The sequence below is a fragment of the Globicephala melas genome, chromosome 8, assembly GCF_963455315.2.
Source record: "Globicephala melas chromosome 8, mGloMel1.2, whole genome shotgun sequence".
Lineage (NCBI taxonomy): Eukaryota > Metazoa > Chordata > Mammalia > Artiodactyla > Delphinidae > Globicephala > Globicephala melas.
In genome coordinates, this window is record NC_083321.1 from 102,459,443 (window position 1) to 102,465,442 (window position 6,000).

At 42.8% G+C, this 6,000-nt stretch overlaps 1 protein-coding gene across 1 annotated transcript in view; it reads right to left on the reverse strand.

Annotated features, from left to right (window-relative positions):
• Positions 1–5,749, reverse strand: part of ETS1 (ETS proto-oncogene 1, transcription factor) — a 125,006-nt gene extending 119,257 nt beyond the window's left edge. Inside the window, exon 1 of the mRNA XM_030841012.2 lies at positions 5,643–5,749. The gene's annotated coding sequence lies outside the window, so the exon portion shown is untranslated. The remainder of the gene's footprint in view (positions 1–5,642) is intronic.
• Between the last annotated feature and the right edge of the window lie 251 nt (positions 5,750–6,000).

Sequence of the window (6,000 nt, forward strand, 5' to 3'; positions counted from 1 at the left end):
AGTGAGGTTTCATTTGTTCTATTGCCCAAACTGTAAGTTTCAAATTTCCCAGCATACTGCTAAACAGCTTCCTGGCATACTTATATAAAGAGGGATTTTGTAAAGTCAATGAATTTGGGAATTGGAAAAATCTCATGAAATCTGCCCATTTTCTTTTTTTCTTTTTTTAACATCTTTATTGGAGTATAATTGCTTTACAATGACGTGTTAGTTTCTGCTTTATAACAAAGTGAATCAGTTATACATATGCATATGTTCCCATATGTCTTCCCTCTTGTACCTTCCTCCCTCCCACCCTCCCTATCCCACCCCTCTAGGTGGTCACAAAGCACCGAGCTGATTTCCCTGTGCCATGAGGCTGCTTCCCACTAGCTATCTATTTTACGTTTGGTAGTGTATATATGTCCATGCCACTCTCTCGCTTCGTCACAGCTTACCCTTCCCCCTCCCCATGTCCTCAAGTCCATTCTCTAGTAGGTCTGTGTCTTTATTCCCGTCTTACCCCTAGGTTCTTCATGACCTTTTTTTTTTTTTTTCCTTAGATTCCATATATATGTGTTAACTGAGCCCAGAGAGGTTAAGTGTTTAGCAGAATGATAAAGAACTCCAGGTGACAGCCTATGCATTGACCGGGAGTTCCTTACTGAGTGTGGGTCACGGGCAAATTTCTTTATCTCACAAAGTCTTAATTTCCTCCACTCTAAAATGGAGATAATGATACCAACCCTTTCAGAATTATTGAGGAGGGTTAGAGAAAATAAAACCCTTGCATATTACTTTATACATGATAAAATGGTCAATAAATAATGGTTATTATTATTGTTGTTGCTATTTTATCACAGTGCCTGGCATTAGTAAGCATTGACTAATTAATAGTCATAGTGGTTTTTATTCATTATTATTTTACTGCCCAAAGTGGCAGAGGTTATTTACTCAGATATTAGAACCAGAACCCAGATAGCCTATATCCCTTTCCTCTTTTTCTAAAAGACTTGCATTTAAATAATCAAAAAAGGATTCCCTTCCATAATCATAGGTTGAGTAGCCTAATCAAGAAATTCACAGGAGAAAAGTGCCACAATTTCTATTGAATGGCAGTCTGTTTGTACCATTGTTATGCCTAAAACCAAGAAGTAAGCATTCTTCTTACAGTGAGGAGCAAACTCATTGAAAGATTGCATAGCACATATGGGGAAATATTGCAGCTTCCTGAGACAACCCGATATCTTTTTGATAGAAATGTGAATCTTCCGTGGAGTAACACTTTGGCAACTAGATATAAATATAAGGAAGTTATAAGCTGCAACGGAAAATATTGCGAGAGGATTTGTTTGTTGGGTTTTGTTTAAATTTGTTTTGTTTTGTTTTCTTCTTTTTCTTTAGAACGGTGCTTCCCAAACTGATTTGCATAGGAATCATGTAGGAATCACCTGAGAATCAGGTTACAAGGCAGAGACTGACCCAGCAGGTCTGAGGTACAGCCAGCCTGACGGTCTGCACTTCCAACAGGATACCCGGACATGCTCATTTTGAGTAGCGAGGCAGCGTCTGGATCACTTGGTTAAATTCATGAGTGGTTATAACAAGAAGGTGTTTGGATGGCAGAGGCCACCGAGGAACAGGCAAGAAGAATCCGGGCCACACGCTGAGCAGAGGTTTGATTTTTATCTTAGCTGCGACGCAAGCCCAGCCAGGGAGAATGTGCAGCTCAGCACCCGTGCCCACCTCTCAAGCCACGTGCCAGGTAATGGCTGCATCTGACAAGGCTTCCTGCCTTTCCTAAGAAGCCAGGGTTTGAGTTATTTCACCTCTTATGTCAAGAAACTGGCATCACTGCTCTTCCCCTACCGAGAGGAAACCTTTTGGATTAAGAATCACTGGAGAGCACCAAAAGGCACTATATTTTTCACAATTTTAAGGGACTTATATCTTTTGGAAATTCTTTGTACTATGTTTTGCAACTCATTATGCACCTAAAATTATTTCAAAATGAAAAGTTAACACATTTTAAAAATGCACAAAAGACTAAAACCCTGGGAGTTTCTACTTTCCCACATCTCTTGAAAATACAGATTGCATTTCCCTCATTGAGAATATTTTCTTGACATCTTCACTAAAAGTTTGCTGCTTGACTTCATTCTAGTAAGTACTGTCCAAACTGTCCCCTCTGTTTTCTGGATGCAGCACACCAGCACGTGGTCAGCAGGAATATGGAATCTACCCTCTTCTCCGAGAATCAAAATTGATCAAAAAGTATCCTTCCCTCACTGCCCTAGGTAACTTTTTCTTTTCCATCTGCTCTCCCAAAGCATTCACAGACTGCATCACATCACTTAACAATTATCTTTTATTTTTAATCTCTTTTCAGGTAACATCTTGCCTCCTAAAATAAATTATGTTGATTCTTTTTTAAAATGAAACATATATTTCTCCTTCTGTGTCTGTCACAGCACCCCACGAGGCTCGGCACAAGGGAGAAATTCAATCAATATCAGTCCCATTAAGGGATAGATTTGCTAATCCCATCAACCTGACCTTGTAGCCTTTCTTCAGAGTCTGTGTCTTTCTAACAATGAATCATTAATCCACAGATTCCCCTTTGGAAAATTGGCCTAAGCCACGGTATTCTCCCAGATAAGCAAACCATCACTCTAAGCAGAAAAATTTAGCCTAAATTTGTGTAAGTGCCTCAAAGCTACTGAGGTTCCTATGAGATATGACTCCAGCCACAGCTCTGAACTCACATGCCTTTGCTTCTAATCAGGTCCCACCACCAACCAAGTCGTTCATGGCACCAAACCTCGGAGTCCTCATCTGCTACATGGGGATAACAAGACAGCCCACCTCACAGACTTCATTGTAGATTAAAGAAGGAACCCATGCAAAGCACCAAGGGCCCTGAAACATACCAAGTGCTCAGTAAACTTCGGGGATGAGCGTCCTTCCTTGGGTGGAGTGGAGAAGACCAGGTATTATATCCAGAGAATCATCTAGATTAAAAAGTTTGAGTTCCCTAAAGCTACATTTTCAGTAGAGCAGGGACAAAGAAGATGAAGGGCAAAAGAATGAGTTGTCTTCATGCCTAAGGTGGCCCAGGATTGCAAGACCTCACAGGATTCCCCTCAAATGCCACTAACTTGCTGTTCACCACATTTATTTTGCTCAAATACTAAGTACATTTTAATTCCCATAAAGAAGGAAAGAGAGAGACAGAGGAGGGAGAGGAGGGAGAGGAGGGAAGGGGGGAGGGAGAAAGGATGCTCCAGCTCCCTTCTGCTGGTTGATGCAGAAGTGGGAGTTTTGAGTGGGTAATTAGAGAAGGAACATTGCTGTGGAAAACAGATCTGATCACCAATCAATAAAACCATGAGGAATGGCAAACTTTAATCAGTAAGAAATCAAGCAAACACTTTGAGGCAATCAACAAGGGAAATGGCTGTGGCAACTGCTTGTTTCCAGAGCATTTGTTTGCCCTCCAACTCACCCTCCCTGGGCACCTGCACCCACACACCCAATTTGTTACAATGTTACTTCAGACCGTCCCTCAGCCTTATTGGCAGTATTCTTATTCTTCAAAGCTCTATGCTATTTACAACTATTCTCTCATCTTCATGAGATAGGTGGAGCACAAATCATTATTCACATTTCTTTCATTATTCACATTTCAGAGATGAAGAAAATAAAGCACAGTCACGTCAGATAACTTGTTCTGGGGCTTCCCTGGTGGCGCAGTGGTTGAGAGTCCGCCTGCCGATGCAGGGGACAGGGGTTCGCGCCCCGGTCCGGGAGGATCCCACATGCCGCGGAGTGGCTGGGCCCGTGAGCCATGGCCGCTGAGCCTGCGCGTCCGGAGCCTGTGCTCCGCAGCGGGAGAGGCCACAGCAGTGAGAGGCCCGTACCGAAAAAATAAAAAAATAAAAATAATAACTTGTTCTCAGTTCCAAAGCCAGTCTCTAACAGAACCCAAGCACACTCTACTTTCCTGACTCCAAAGCCAGAGCTGGTGCCAGTTCTGACCCTCATCTCCTTTGAACTCCATTATCATCTGCAGCAGGGAACTGGCCCAGATCCATGCTGTCAACCCGTTCTCCAAGGTCACAGCCGACTCATGTTGAAAGGTTACACCCTGTTACCCACCCTCCCCTAGGCTCTACTCTTGGACCTCTTCGCACCTCTAACAAACTAGCACCTCGGTGTAAGGAGCCGGTAAGGCAAAGATGCCCTGTCTGTAGTCAGGCCCTCAGCTTCCCACGTACATCCTCAGCGGCAGAACCGGGACGGAAGAGGCTGCCTGGCCGCCTGCACTGTTTGTTTTTTCACTACTGAGTTGGCAAGGATGTTGATTTACAATTAGAAGCAGCACGCTTCTTCAAATATTAATATTAATAACTACAATGTAGAACACATGAAAAGGTCTTTTCATCTTCAAAGCACTTTGCAGACATTAACTCATTAGCTCTCCCTCCCCTCCCTTCAGAAACAAGACGTAAGGAAGAATCTCCACAGTGATAGTGGCCACCCAGCGCCCTCCCTGCCCGGCCCACGCCTGCAGAAGCAAAGGGGTTTCTCTTTAGATAAAAAGAAGGCAGGTGCTGCCATCCAGAACCATAGTTGTTGAAAGAGTCAGAGCGCCAGGCATTTTACAGATGAAATGGAGCTATCAGAGTTACCATTTTTAGAACCTGGATTTCCTGTTGTTTAACAAATATCTCTCTTTTCAGTTGCACGGTAATGGTATGAAGTAGGAGGGAAAATGGCCTTGTGACTTACAAAAAACAAAAATCTTACCCAAAAGGTAATAAGGAAAACCTCCAATCGAATGCCTTGATCTTGGTAACCCAGCATCTTTTGAATAGTTCGCCTACATGAAATGCAACTTTAAAAGGGGGTAACAGAGATGTTTTAATAGCAGAGGAAAAGCCCCCAACAAAGTGAGATTGCCAGATAGAAAATAACCCATGCAGGAGAGCGGCCCTCCACACCCCCTGCTTGTCCATAGTGCTGCCCAAGGATTCAAGCTCTGTGGTGGAGGTAAAAATGACCCTCCTTGACTTTCAGAATCCCCCTGCCTCAGGTACAAGTCCCAAGGGAAAAGTACAGTCCCTTGGAAAACTGTGAGTCACAGGACAGGGAAAAACACCAAAAAGGCTAGTTTGACCTCAAATCCGTAGCAATTTCCTCAAAATAAGGGCAATTAATTAAGCTACTGAGGTTAAAATAAAAATTTAAAAAAATTTAAAAGTAAAACAATGGCTCACTAGGAGTGTAAGAGAAGAAAGGAAAGAAATGTCAACATTTAACAACAGCTTTATTTCTTTGGAAGGGCTCCAATATGTGAAGAAAATTCAGTTTCTGACAAGTGCTCGGCGAGTGCCTAAAACGTGCATATGCTTTTGCTCTTACAAAACAGGGAAGAGAGAGAAAAGGTCTTGATTTCAGACTACTCTAACAAGGTTAGGAAGTATTTTTGAAAATGGTTATTAAACAATTGAATTGAAAATACAGAAAAATGTGAAAAGAGAAAGCCGCTTGTATCCTGAAAGTCCCCATCAGTTTACCGGTTAATTCCACCAAATGAAAAAAAAAAAAGGAAAAGGAAAACGGACTGCAAAGTTTTAGGCAGAAACTCACACCCCACTTACCACTTTGCCGGAGAAACTGGGTGAAGAGTAGGTCCTGAGTGAGCTTCCCTCAATGTCTGTGGTCTCTTTCCAACTACCTGCGGGAATCCTCTGCTCGGAGGCTAAAGAGGATGCAAAGACCATAATGTTTCTAATAGAGCTGCCTCCTTAAATTAGGGGGTGTGGTCAAGCCCAGAAAAGCTGGAAAAAAGGCAGTGTTCCACTGGCCCCTGACTCCATGGAGGCAGCCACTAGGACAGGCTCTGTGGTCTAGATGGAAAAGCAAATCATGTTACTGGTTAAGGTAACACCGGATCACAACCTTAATTTATATCATTGAAATTACCCTTCTGTTAAATGTAACTCAGCCACCGAAAGT